General features: G+C 38.4%; 1 protein-coding gene across 1 annotated transcript in view; it reads right to left on the reverse strand.

Annotated features, from left to right (window-relative positions):
- Positions 1 to 15,431, reverse strand: part of peak1 (pseudopodium-enriched atypical kinase 1) — a 106,635-nt gene that overhangs the window by 78,332 nt on the left and 12,872 nt on the right. Inside the window, exon 2 of the mRNA XM_085412786.1 lies at positions 9,721 to 9,819. The gene's annotated coding sequence lies outside the window, so the exon portion shown is untranslated. The remainder of the gene's footprint in view (positions 1 to 9,720; positions 9,820 to 15,431) is intronic.

The following is a 15,431-nucleotide window of genomic DNA, read 5'->3' on the forward strand; positions in this document are numbered from 1 at the left end:
GGGTCCTCTTAATTGTTGTGACACGTGTTCGAAACGAGAGGTGCGCTCGATTTGCCACATGGAGCAGCGCAAGAGTAAAGCACGAGGGAGGGGCTAATAATCGGCTCAGTCACTTTTAATGATCGTTGAAAGCCCAGATCGTAATCATGATTAAAATTCGATTAATTGAGCAGCCCTACTACCTACCAAAGAATCTTGCAGACCATGGGAATAAGTATTCCCTGATGGCTGTGGACAATGGACCCTGCCACACAGCAAAAACTATTCATTAGTGGTTTGAGAACCACAACAAGAACTTTGAGGTGTTGACTTGGCCCCCAAATTCCCCAGATCTCAATCCAATCGAGCATCTGTGGGATGTGCTGGACAAACAAGTCTCATTCATGGAGGCCCCACCTCACAACTTAAAGGATCTATTGCTAAACTCTTGGTGCCTAGCATACAGCAACGTGTTACGGCTGTTTTGGCCGCAAAAAGGTGGACCAACACACTATTGAACCACATTATTGAGGGATGATTATGTTATCTGGGTAAAACAGGTGTCTTAAAACAAAAAAATCAAAAGAAAAAAAAAAAATGGTACAGACGCAAAATATGTAGACTTGTAAAAATAAAAAAAAATCAATTTGGCTAATCCTCCTGTCTCAATCATCTTTCATTGTTTCCCAGTGACACAGCTTGACTACTAACATCTTGATGACTACATTACCCATCTGGTCCCTGTCTTTGTCAGCGACATCAGCGACACTCATTTTTCACAGCTGTCCCTCTTTATTATACAAATAACTGGCCATGTCGTAATTGCTTAATCTAAATGGCTGTATTAAACTATGATTGATGAACAGAATTTACCTGATGTGATATTCTTTTATCAGTTCTTCCACCCAAGCTAATCACTCTACGTATTCCATTAGCTTGCTTTAAAAACTGCCTCTAGCTTATTGAATTGCTAATGCATTGCAGTACATCCAATTAATATTCAGAACAGCTCCTCAATGACTGCATTACTCCACGCAGAGCTGAAATTTCAATCTAAATGAAACTACAGTGAATAAATGCCTATTGAATCTCTGCAACAGTCTGCTACTTTTATTGACAAACAATATGAGTAGTAATTAAATTATACAGTGAACAGTGTGACAGAAAAAAAATTATACTGAGGCAAAATTTACATTTCAACCCATACACACATAAAGGTACTGTCAGTTTTTTCTTTTTTGAGCATGAAGAGAGAAAAATTGTCTCCCAATACACTGAAGCATTCTCATAAACAAAAGATTTAAATGATTAAAAGTACTTGGGAGCTGGTGCTGGTCTGTGGAAGCTGCCATGTTGCCTAGCCATCTTGAATACATCAGCTTAGATGGACATTGCCGCCAAATCCCAATTTTTTGTACAGTATGTGGAATTACCCATGAAACACATTTACAGAGAAAAGCTGCACTTTAACATAAATGTGTCTCTAATGTTTAAATCAGCTTAAGACCAGCTTTTGTACACTATGTAAAAGCTATGTGAGGTTGATTCTGAAGTCAGGACATATGCAAAAAGTCATGTACAGAGAAAGGCATTCACCCCCCACTTTCAATTTTCACAGAGCTGTCATGTAATCACAGCTGAAAAAACATACGACAGAGGATGGGATCACTAGGATCTGGCTGCCTGCAGGGCAACTACAGCAACACAAGCAAATATAGAGAAAGTCCTGTTTCTTCACTCTCGGCACTGCCCATGACAATAACGGTCAGAAGTTACAGCCGCTGATATGAACCAGTATTTTAGTCTTTATAGTCTGAAAAGAAATGCCTATAAAGTGTGAGTGAGCTTGCCTCTTCCTTTTTCTGAAAATCCATGCAAGCGCTCGTTTGCCAGGTTTACGTCTTATAGACCAATTTAGCAAAGCCGCTAGCATCTCAGAACAATGTTCCCGGAAAACAAGATTATATGCTTTTAGCAATTTAACTTGATTGCATAACTCTTGGTTGTCAAACTTTGTGTGCCATAACATGCGTTTAGGTCCCACTTAGAGAAATACTGTGTTACTAATAGCTGCTAAATCCCTTCAGACCTGACAGGATGATAGAACACCCTTGAAGGCAGTGCTGTAGCCATAACCTTGCACATCAATCCCAGTACAGAGTAAATATCAATCATGTGTAAGTTTACATGTGCACACCAGTCCTATGGTAAAATTACGATTCTGTTAACATGTCTTTGAATAATAGCTGGGGGAAATAATTTGAAAAGTGCATGCTGAAAAATTCAAAAGGCAAACTTTTAAAGTTCTTCTGCACTGCATGCTTCAAAGTTTGCTTTTATTGGCAGTCTTTCTAAACTTTGCCAAAGGCAAATAAAATGTGTGAGTCTCAAAGGCCCAGGAGTAAGAAAGAGATGTTAGCTTGAATCCAACAGATTTAACACTTGGGCAGGTTGCACAGCAAGAACACATCTAAAGTGTTGAAAACAAGGTTAAGCAGGCTTTTACAAAATGTCAAAATGCCCTCATGTTGAAAGTCTGAATGTGTTAAAATCTCTACAAATTTCAAGTAGTGTAGTGCAGTGTTTTTTGATTAATACCACCTTATATAGTCATACAATGAAATGCTGCTCAGGTACACTCAAAGGTATGTTTTAGTTTATAAGCAGTAAGACTCCAAGAAAAATTCAATGCTGGTATTTGATAGGAAGGGATTTTGAGAACAGTGATTATTTTATCTTTTTCTACTTTACGTTTGGTATGAACTTGTCAGTCCAGAGTACAGTTTCCCCATCTTTAAAACACAAACCAGAGAAAGAGGACAAACAGCTGAAACCTCAGCCTACGTAAAAAGCCATGTGAGACAAGCTTGACTAAACAGTGAAACAATAGGTGGCCAGACTAAAGCCTTCAAACAGATCAAGTTAAATGTCTTTGGGTAGATTAGAGGATAATAAATCTGAAATATAGATGCCATAACAACACGTGCAGTAACTAGATATGTATTCAATAGTCAGGGGCTTCCTTAGTTTAAAGCAATTTTCATGGCAGATGAGTTTTCAATGTTAATTCTAATAATTTGAATGTTACTTTGTGAGTATATTTTATCCGACCCTGTAAACATGATCAATAAATCTAACCACACAGCTTGTTGTAATAATTAGAGAAATAAGCTGTCAACTGGAGAGTTGGCATTTGAAGTCCCTTAACTGTGAGTATAAAAACAAGTCACGCGTAGAGCTGAGGTTTTCTAGCTGACCCTGTACTTTGGCTTTTCAGAGTTTCCAGCAGAAATGTTGGAGCCATGCAATGAGGTGGTCATACTGTGTGGCACAGATGGAATAACAGAACGAACACTGTCCAGTTCCCGCTACTTCAGCTGATGGTGATAGTGCAGCAAGGCGACAGTTTATAAGATGAGTTTACTTTCCAATGCCAACATAAAATGAAAACATGACTGTTAATGAATATGAATGTTGAATAAAAAGTTTTTGCTTGGGGTAATTGGTGAATATTGGCAGACCAAAAATAAGATTCACTATATTTAAAATAGCATTAATTATACGCCAGATTATTTTTTTCTTACATTTTTATTCTACATTTCCGAGCTGTTTTTATGTCTGCAAAATGGTTCACAGGGACAATAAGCTAATGACACATTCCTTGATATTACCAAAAAACTCATATTGCCAGTACTTAGGTGGATCAGCTTGCTTACTGATGGATTTATTAATCACTTTCAGGTGCAAAAATTAGCATGTAATACAAACAGAAACGCAGAGTAGCCAAAATAACATTATCTTTGTGGGTATACCCTACTGCCTCTTTATGCATTAGCATAACTTACTCTTTCCATTAAAAAGACGCATAAAAGGTCACGCGTCAGTCTTTAAACTGCTTTGATTCCACCTACTCTTTGATTTTACATCGTGGCAGCCAAACATTTGACAGCAACCTATTTACTGGTTAAGATGTGGACAAATCAATGTATCTGGGAAAAAATGTGACTTGTTAAGGGTAAACTAATAACAGTGTGGCTCATGGAAATGAAACAAGTTTATTTATGATATCTAAAAAAAAAACGTGATTAGTAGTTTCATTGTGTCTGCACATGATCCAGGTTTGAAATCCTGAGTGAATCATGCTATTCAGTTGGTTTCATATTCATCAAGGTTTAGCACCTAATATGTTCATTTTTTACTTGTGTGTACTAAACTATTCTACTACAGAATATCTAAGAAAAGACATGTTTGATTGTGAAACGGTTAAGAGATCAAGTAACACTTTCTGCAGACAAAGAAAAGTGGGGAGCAGACTAAGAACCCAAAACAAGCATTGAAGCAATGAGATACAAGTCTTCACTTCTGGCCAAACTGGCCACTTCTAAACTGATGTAGAGATTGATTCAGAAATTGGACTGAATTTGCAAGTAGAACTTAGAGGATATTAATGAGCACCAGTATCTGGACAGAGCAAAGTTAAGATCACTAGATAATAATTATTTAAGTTTTTCATTGATGAAAGGGAATGTGATTCAGTGTGTGGGAAAATCTGTTTAAGATCTTGGCAACCTTGACTAAGAACTGCGGAGAGTCGTGGCAGGCCGTGAGGAATGATGACCTGTTCTCATGCAATGGCACATTCCTGCCATAACTAAGCTGGAACAGGCCTGGGATAACTATAGCAGGCAGCTTGGAGTAACAGCTTAGTGGAATTTATGGGAACCTACCACCCACTCCTCTTTGACCAGCCCAGTCCATCTAAATGAATCAAAGTGTCACTGGGACTCAAAGGTTCAAAAGCCAATCTGACGTCATTTCAAGGTGAGGAAGAAAGATTTCACAACACGTGGCAAGTTTACTTGGAATGCCAATTAATGGACTGATTTATTAGCTGAGAGATTACTATGTTTTGTGCTTTATTACTGTATGAATTTAACTCCGGTAGACAATTTCAAGATCCCAATAACTACTAAAAAAACAAAAAAAAAACCCAAACCCCCAAAAAACAAGCAAAAAAAGACAATAATGAGTGACTCAAAAGAAAAAGAAAAAAAAGGTTTGGGATTTGGTTATCCCTTTGTTATCAGTTTTTACAGATTATTGATAATGATGACATAAACTCGACAATGAAATTGTTTGACAAAAAATTTGATCCCACTGTACAATGGACAATACTGTTATAATGTTTTAATATAAATGTGAAACAGCTTTTAACTTTGAGTATGTGATTTATTTCTTACTCAAATGTGCAAACAAATGGAGTTAAAACACTGTGTGGTAGAATTATATCTTCATTTTCAAGTTTACTTTACATTCTTAATATTGACCCTCAAAGACTTTCATACTCACTTAATAATAGATAAAGAAATGGAGTAGAGAGCTGACCCACAGATCATTTAATATTAATGTTTCAGACATCTGTGAATCCCTTTGTGAAATTCATTCGTGCTCGCTTTGTTCACTGATGGGAACTCCAACAGCTGCCTGCTTCCAAGGTCTACTTAGTGAGGTAGAGTGAGGGACTGAAAGAGAGACAGGGAGGAGTGTGATGGGAATAAATGTTCTAGAGGCCTATTAATTTATTGATCTCTGTTGACCTCGACTCCAGTGACATGGTGGACTTAAAGGACAGAATAGCTTTAGCTCCTTCGCCTCTGCTTCCTCAATACATTTCCTGGAAGTTAGATCATTTGGTGGCTTAATGGATTTAAACCTTATGAAGGAAGACCTAATGGGAAAACTTGACATTGTTTACTTTGAAAGATGGTGGAAGGGCACTTTAGTGAATATTGTTGAGTGGTAAGTCCAGAGTAAAAAAAAGTGCAGAATACATTCTAATCCATTTATCAAGAAACCTCAGTGCGGAAATGCAACAATCAATAAGGTGAACAACTTGAGAGCTTCAGCCACTGGATCTATACATGTGTACTCCAAGCCAATGTAGATTTACTTTCAGAGAGCTCAGAAACTCCTCAGGGACTCAAAACGACACTTGGCCTCTGTTCACTACAGGATAATCGAACATTCAAAAGTGTTAGCATGAACCCAAATCTTTTTTTTTTTTTTCAGGTCAGCACTGATACCAGTCATGTCTTCAGATGGAGATACTGTATGCAATTTCATAAGCATTATGCAACAGACAGAGCTAAAATTAATCGCACATAGTTAATTGACTTTCCAACTAAAAACGGGATCTAACTTCTTTTAATTTGTAGCTGTCTTATTTATATATTTGCTTGATTTGGGTTTACAATTTGTTTCTTAAAGCTTTAATGTCTTCTTAATTAACTAATTTTTAACTGCTGCCAGGATAGGCATAAAAACAAAATACCTAACCTCTGCATAGCAGGTCTTGTTGTGGGAAAACTAAAGAATTTCAAAGATTACATCTATGGAGGGTTTGTATCGAGATGCCATTACAAAATCTGTATTTTAATTCACCTGTGTTCACAGCTTCTGAGACCATACTTTATACTTGTGTATACTTGTTTTCATTTCTTTAAACTTTTAAACTTTAAAAAGTTGAACATTTTTATATTTTTCATGCCCAGTTCCTACTACTAAGCACGCTTTATTAATTGGAAATTAACATTATCTCCAGCAGCTCTGCTAACGCTCAGAGAATAACGAATCTGTAGAACCCCAGATAAATCATGTTAGCGTGCAATTCCCAGTTAACTCCTCTGCTTTAGCTAGACTAGACTTTAGCTAGACTCTTTGGGGAACTAACAAAACTTCACAAGGAATATTATAGCTATAGCTTTTTTTAAATTGTACTTGTGGCACACACAAACCTCTTGGAGATGTGAAATTGAGGCAAGTAAGCCAGCAGGATGGAGTCAAAGTCAGATTGAGGGTGTTGCAGTTGATTTTTCACTAAATGTTGAAGTTCTGAATCTACAAGAGTATACCTTGTACCTGACTATTTTCAAAGGAATGTTGTTATTGTTTTTTTTAATTTGTTGTATTACTTAACACTGTCCTATGAATTGTTCAAGCATAAAAAAAGGCATTTATCTCAATAAATGAACCAGTGTTGTGTCTACACATAAGAGACAACTGAGTAAAGAACCAGTTGTCTCCTTAGGCGCCTTATTACTAGCAGCCTGTTGCAAAAAACACATTTACCCCCCCATCTTTAGTTGAATGCATTAAAAATATAAAAGATAAATTTGTTTGACAGAAATAGCACCGACAAGGTGATCCTTGTTGAGCTATTAGCCAAAAATGTTGAATTGTGTGGAGTGTGTCCTTAAAAATATGAACAAAAAGAAGTGAGAGGCCTAAAAAGCCATTTACAGCAGATGCAGACCTAACACAGACCTGAGAGATACATCTCATTCTATAGTGTATTTCCATGCATGTTTGCGCATCTTTCAATAAATCACTGCTTCTATTTTTCCCAGCAAAATGACCAAGTGGTGATTCAGACATGCATAAATGCATAATTCCTATCTCTACTATAAAGTTGCAATATCCAGCAGACTTATCTGTTGCTACATATTCATGGATAATCATTATCGTACACAACCCCCCATTTTCCTCAAAAACTACTAATGAAGTTCCCCACAGGAAGTCCAGTGTGTGTCCCTCATTTAGATACTTCAATCAGATTAATGGCCACATTATCAGCGAATCAGCGTTTAGAAGACAATTATGTAAAATCCAAGCCTCTCAACTTTCCCCTCCCTAAAGATTCTCTGATCCTCTGTAAGACTAGATGATTTGGGATCTACTGATGAGATCCTGAGTCGTGACTAGCCTAGACAGAGACAAAGGACTGTCAAGACATTTCAAAATGCACACTAATCTTCTACCAAAAAAAAAAAAAAAAAAAAAAAAAAAATCTAAATTCAAAACAAATGTAGAATTTTGCTAAGGCATCCATTAAGACCAGGCACTATGACATTTTAGATTCATTTACTATAACAGCTGAAGAAAAACTACCCTGATTTTCTAAAATCTGCCACCGTTAAACAATGAAACACTCTGTTTAAAAAATAAAGGTGCAAAGAGAAAACTGAACTGCTGTTGCAGTTAACGGAAGAATTTATGTTTGTAAGACACACCAGACAATTTGTATCAAATCACAAAGCTCAGAAACAAAGGACATGGAAAAATATATATGGCTAATGTGGAAATCCAAAACAGAAATAACAAGTAAGAGCCTTATTATGACAACACAACAATAGTCCAAGTTGTCAAAGTAGAGATGGCAATAGGTACCAAAGAACAAAAACACAATGTCCAAAAATAGCTGCCAGAGCTTTGTTGATGATGTGAAGCTACAATTTTGAAATACCAACACTCATGAAGTCATGAAGTCAGGAGGGATGAAATCACTTCCCAGAAAAAGGAAAATGAGCCAATGCTGAAAGGAATGGCTGTATATCAATTGAATAACTTGGACACAGCTTGAATTAAACGCCAAGGGAGACAATCTTTAACACATAGGTCAACTACTAATAAAAATTTTCCAAAACTTCTTGAACTTGAAAACTTCCTCACCGTCACACTCAAAATAACATTGATTTTCAGTGTAGCCCTGGGAATCGGTGGGAAAAAAAAGAAATATGCCCGGACATGTTCTTGACCTCTTCCCTTGGTCATGTTTACAATCACAGTGTGATGCATGCCGGGCCTCTCAGTAAGACTTGGGATGGGCGTGTTTCACTCAAATACAGCTGTGTTGTGGATAGACTTACACTAAGCTACACATAAACACACCCATACTCATAGGAGCCGAGTTACCAGGGTCAGAATGTTACACAGTTTGAAAAATTTGTGTTTTATGTGGCACTTCTGTGTCAGCATGAGAATACTGGCCACAGAAGAGAAGTTTTATGGTGGGGCCACACACACAAAGACACTATTAAACATCAGCCCAGGCACTGAGCGCAAAAACTGAAGCACACAATATGGCGTACCTGTTTGAGCACGTCTAACCCCACTTATAATGAACCACGTTTGCTCGAGATCAGGGATGTCAAACCCATTGGATATTGTGGGCTACACACGGTCTACTTTGATCTTAAGTGGGTCGGACCAGTGAAACTCCCCTTTCTGTCAGGGTAAGGAAGTTTAACTACACATTTAATCCGTGAGATATCCTAATATAAGCAAAAGAGTTACAGTTTCAACATTATGTCTCAGTTTTTGAACATGATAAAGAAATGCTGTTGTAGTAAATGAAAGAAATCTGTTAGCACGACTACAGAGAAAAGTCCTGGCATGCTTTTGCCCAGACTGTCCTTCAACTGTAAAACAGGTTTTGTTTTTATTTTCCCAAAGCCACCCGGTGGGCTGGATTGGTGTCTGTTTCAGGCCAATTCTGGCCCTGAGGCCTTATGTTTGACCCCCCTGCTCTAGATACAGTGTTGAGTCAGAGCTATCAGAAAGATTATTACATCAATACAACTCTCTCCAGGTGGGCTGGAGATGCTAATTCTAAGTCAATAAGGAATTCTTACCAGACTTGGTGATATTTAAGCTCTACTCTTGCTACTTTGATCTGCTACAATTTATTTGTACAGCCCAACATAATGCATGTATAAATGGTATTTACTTGCCAGGATCAGCAATATTTTCCAACCCCCCAAAATGGACACTTCAGTAGAAGAGTACAGAGTGTCCAAGAAAAAAGACTAAAACAAACTGAAAACGCAGTTCCAATATAATCAATAATGGAGTCCAGCAGATGACAGTAAGTAAAAAAAAACAACAACTTAAGACTTAGCTTACCTGCCCAGCTATGTGGCTCCGCGTGGGCTGAAGTATTCTGAGGCTGACAAAAGCAGTGGTGTTTCAGAAAAAGGCAAAGGTCGTCTGGAAGCAATTTTCCTGCACAAAGGAAAAGCAAGAGAAAAGAAGACAGGTGTCAGCTTAATGTCATCATCACGCAGCCCAGTAAGCTCCTTTGACAAGTCAGATCCTGTATATAGGCTCGTGAAATTGATTTCTGTTTCAAAATGACAAAAAACTAAGGGGAAAAAAAACACAAGTTGAGAACAAAAACTTTATTTTGATAAAGTCTGAGTTCCACTAGAAAGAAACGACAATTGTGCAGTTTGAAAAGTTTGGAAATCAAGAGTTCACAGATAACTTTTTCTCTTCAAGAGACCGGTACGGCGCTGAGCGACGGCACGGTTAATAATGCTGGGGGAGGGAACGCGGAGCGCGAGCTGCTTCATCATCTTAACTACAGATAAAACTAACCTAAAAAATCTCTTAAGAGGAGGCAGGACTCTCACCGCTATCCTGCTTTTTCACTAAAAGCACCAACACACAGTCTAAGGCAAGAAATAAAGAAGTGCTCTACTCAACAAGGGCAAATATAATTAATAACAGCAATAGTAGGAGCAATCAGACATAGTAATAAAATATCTTCTTTGTGCTTTGTGGTCAGTGCCTGTCCACAAAGCACCAAGCTTGGAATGAGGCTGGCAAAACACCGCTCCCTCTTGGTGTGTCATAATCTCCATACGCATTCATATCAACCAGTCACAAACCTCAGCTCGCATTAATTATGCCAACAGACTAAGCCAATCCAAACCCCTTCTCCACAACACATCACATCCTGATTTCTCTTTAAAAGCCATGACTCAACAGAAATTAGACATGAACCACTCCCCTGCCCTAAAGTCATCCCTGTAGGCATGGCATTCTGGATTTGCCCACTTATAATGTAGTCTGCTCAGGCAAGAAACCAAGCTATATAAGGAATTGTTAGGGCAGACCTCTGCTAGTGGCTCTAAACTGTTAGAGTTGGGGGCTGGGGAGTCTACACTGAAAGGTTTTTTTTTTGTTTGTTTTGTTTTAAGAGGGTCAACTTGCTAAACATGACTAGGCCCTTAATGTATAATCCAACACTAATATTGGCAAAGGGTGGGGGAGGTCGGCAGGTGTGAGTACTGGGAATGTGTCAATATTGGGGAGTACCCACAAGTATTTGGTGAACATTTATACTAGGAATGAAGCCACTTTTTTTTAATAGTCATTACTCTTTGCAGTATTTTTAAATTGTAAGGTATGAGAGGGACAATGAAGGAGAAACTGAGTCTGAGATGCCACAAGTCTCAATAAGCGTGACAAGTTGCATAAGAAGTCAGGGGGAAGTGCTCCACATATGAATTTAAAAAGGTCAGTTCTCCCCGGGTTTATGCTCGAACACTTCTTTCCTCTGGCTCTAATCGGCAGGGCACTACAGTGTTTCTACAAGGCAGACAGACACAAGGAGCTGCACAACTCTTTATGGCAGTTAAGCAATGGTAATGAGGCAAGATACAGAGCTGAGCACACTAGGCTACTGCCACTGCAAAGTGTTTTATTGCATCCCAACAGCACTACTGCACCCACTGCTTGTTCTGTGCCTATATTGTAATGGCTCTGCAAACTTTGATGAATTACTAGCGGCTGATTGCGCTATGGACATCTTTCATGTATAACGTTTGGGAAATCGTTACTCTAAGATCAAAACTGAAAGGCTGAATCGACCTGCTGTGTCGAGAGTAGGATTTGTAACAGGTTCTGACATGACAACTCGCATGTTCAGCAGCCCGTTTGATCAAAAGAAATCTCTATGGGAACGAAACATGCCAAACTCAACAGAACCCGAATCAAGGGCTTAGCGTGTTACTACCCCCCATATCACACATGACATTATGGTCTCTGAACAGAAATGCAAAGTTTTAAAGACACATGCATGATAGCTTACAGCAATCCTGTGAACAGGATCACTGCAAAAGTATTTGATTTACAGAGACACGGAGTGTAAAGCTATGAGGGCTGCCATGATGCTAAAATACCGATACGCAGGAAAATACTAAAAAAACATTTTCAGTACCACGGGGAAGATTTTGATCCCACCCTGCAACAACAGAAGTAATGATGAAGTCACATCTCGAAAAAGTCGACTTGCTAATTTTCAATGAATTTGCCTATTTTTCCCAAGTTTGGCTCGTCCCCACTCTTAGGTTTACTGCTAGAAGAATAAACAAGGCTGAAGGGAGTAGGGTTTGGTTTTTTGTAGTATAAGAGGAAACCCCAGTGCTTATTCCTAAACCGCAAGGTGACAGAATTCACAGAATGTACTCACATTTAGAAAAAAGACAACTTTCATTGTGTAAATTGTGGTGGGAAACTTGAGAAACTTCAAAAGGATTTTATCATCATGAGGCTCCTCTGCTCTGCTCAGCTCGCTGTTTCTGTGAGAAACTCATGCATCCCAAGGTCTGTTATACATAAAAACCCTGCCTTCTTTATCTGTGTTTAACAGGTATTAATTACCCTTCACTTTATGCTGAACAAAGAACCTTGTGTGCATTGTCACCCCTCACAAAACACCTATCCCGGGAAACAGGGTGGACTCAAATATCATACAAATAAAACACCAAAGGACATGTTAAAGCCTTGATTTCAGTTTTAAGGAGTTTAACATTCAAAATAAGGTTCTGTTGTCTTCATGGGATGTGCAGATGTTTGTCCCTTTCTTGCATGTGTTTCCATTAGCTGTATGTCCAGGGTAAATAGGCGAGGAAGTCACAGGACGGGCAGCTGACTGCTATGGTCCACAGAGCATATCTTCAGGCCAAGACCCTGTTCATAAGATAACAACTTTACCATGACCCTCAGAGGAAATATTTGAGCAAAAAGAGGCTCAAATCCAGTCACTGGATAGTGCTAAATGCATTCACCAGGAATAAAAAAACAAAAACAAAACCCCCCCACTCCAACCTCATTCAGCATCAGCCAGCCACTCCGTCTCTCTGGTAAATGGATTATGTCATGACTCAAGCATCTTGTAACCTAAGCAGACTGTGACAAGTGACTGAGTAGATGTAATATGTGTGAAAGAATAACCATGCAATGCTAAACAATGAGCTGGAATGGAGTGCTACCAAGTAGTACATTAACCATGATGTCATTAATGGGCATCTTAGAGCCAGGGCAGAAAAAGCACCAGATCCGATCCAAGAGTCAGGGCCTTGCATTGTATTTAGATGGCATCGGTCACTATATTTAAATGCGATTCTGCAGGAGGACAGAAAGGGAGCCTGACGTCTTCCATGCTGCTTAATAAAATCCTGTTATCACAGGCCTAATGTGAGATGTTTCAATTGTCTTGCTTTCGTAGTATTTATACATTTTTCTCGATCTATGTTCCTTCTAAACTCCCTGGCTTTCTTTTCCCTTTCTCTAAATACAGTGGGCCCACTGTTCAACTCCCAGGGTGGGAAGCTGGCTCTACATCTGACACATCCAAGGACAAAAGGGAAACTCCAGATTGCCGTGGTGAGGGCAGCCACCCGTGGCAGTGCTCAGCAGGATTCCAGTTGTTTATGGTTGGCACTAATTACAGATTGGGAGACTCACCAAGCTCTAGAAACTTCAGTTGGCACAAAGAAAGGAGAAAACGCGCTTTGACAAGAAAAAACACAGGGTAACCATTAAGACTGTCTCCCCTTGCAGCAAGCCAGATAAAACATGGAGTGATGTAAACTCATTAGGATGGCTGAAAGGCATCACTCAGGATCGAATTGAAACTCCAAGGCAAACGTTCCCTTCTGCATGAACGCAATGTTTTTACATTATTGCTACCGTTATGTAAAGAGCATGCACGTGTGAAGTTGAATTCAGACTATAAGGTGTTGCTAATCAGAGCCTGACTGATACTGTGTCAGACGACTTTTGTTATGTGTAGTTATGACTCAATAAAAACATAATATGACAACGCAGTTTAAAAATAATCTTGTTTTGTTGTCAACTTTCTCCCATATCTGCTTTTTAGATTCTCATTTATGGATGCAGATACCAAATAGCCAACTGTGGTTGATATATCAGCCACGCTGATACATACATGAGATTAAGTATCTCATCCAATAGGAGATGAATTCCTCCTTTTTTCAAAGACACCTGTCTTTAAAGAGCTCTCCAAAGCTGTCTTCATCTTTCTCACTAAATATGGTTTTCTGCCCAAAATTCACCAGCGACAATTTGTCTCCTGCACCAACACTTTAACAGCATACAGCATCTTGTTAACTGTGCGAACATATTTTCTTTTCCTTTCAAAGACTTGACTTACAAGCTAATAGCCCATTAGGCCCCAAAAGGTGAGCAAGTTTAAAAATAGCATAAAGTTCAGACATAATGATTTAAAGGTACAGCTTATATTAAGTCAGAATAAAAACTTCAAAGAAAGAAATACAATTGTTGAACATAGCTGTTTGTTTGAGCTGACAAGAAAGGTATCGGGAGTCAGAGAAGGAAATTAGCAAATCAAACGGAGCGCTGAGTAAAATCCAGCAGACAGTCCCTTTGAAATGTACACTGCAGAGGAATGCTTTATCCAAACAGAGTAGCTCACTGCTTTGCAATTAAACACTCAAGTATGTTACACTCCCCTAAGCTTAGTGCTAGTTAGTTTCCCTTGTTTCAAATGAAACTAACAGCTTTTAAATTAAAAAAAAGAAAATGTAAACATAAAACAATCTTAAAAAAAATTTGAAAGTCTTCTTTGTTCTATCCAAATCTTTGATCACATCTATGATGAGCCCTGGAAGGTGAAACATTTGCTTTTAAGTGTTTTCATCCATTCATTTGGATTCTGGAAATTTGTTTTGTTGAGCTCTTAATCAAGAAAATTAGTCTGATTTCCAACTAAGCTGGATACTATATGGAAGATGAAGCTTAGTTTTTCATGCACAGACTTAACTTGAGTGAGCTGGCTGGAAATATCTATTGTCAAAGTACACTTGGTAACTAACTTTAGCACTTTTTGAATAAAGTAGTATGAATAAATATGAATGAGTTGGTATGACTGTGTCAGTAAAATAATTCTTGATTTCTAAATGTATTGAAGTCATGTTTATTTTAAATGAGATTTGAATAAAGATTTTGATTTATATCTACTATTAATAACATTATTGCCTAATAACAACTTGTGTCCCACATCATTACTCATCGCAAATGAAACAAACTTTCTCTTATCTCTGATCTCCTATGCTACCATCAGCAGAGACTCTGTCACATGTTGGTGCAGGTGCTCTACTCTTGTATTTGGAGAGAAAAAGATGTGCTGGCAAAAAAAAGAGAAATTTGCAAGCCAGATACGCATGTATGCTCTATTTTTACATCTTTACATCTTATTTCCTCTTCAGCGAAGCGAAGAAAACAAACACTCAACATTTCTAATGAAACTCCTCCTTAATATGCCAAAGAAAACCCGAGGGAGGAACGAACCCTTATGTCTGAGCATCATATTTTTACTTTGATCTCACAATATGCCATCCCAGGACTGAATCCAGACATAAAAAATTAACTGCATAATGGAGCTTGTGCTGCTGTATCCTGTTTGCCAGCCACGTGCTCATTGGCCAGTTTGTGCACAACCTCTGTTCCTGTCAGTCAACAGTCCTCTGGATCATAGCACTCCCAGCTCCTCCTCCTCCTTCTTC

Source organism: Rhamphochromis longiceps, linkage group LG7 (assembly GCF_057381845.1).
Source record: "Rhamphochromis longiceps isolate RC_006_pf linkage group LG7, R_longiceps_female_GT1.1, whole genome shotgun sequence".
Taxonomy (NCBI): domain Eukaryota; kingdom Metazoa; phylum Chordata; class Actinopteri; order Cichliformes; family Cichlidae; genus Rhamphochromis; species Rhamphochromis longiceps.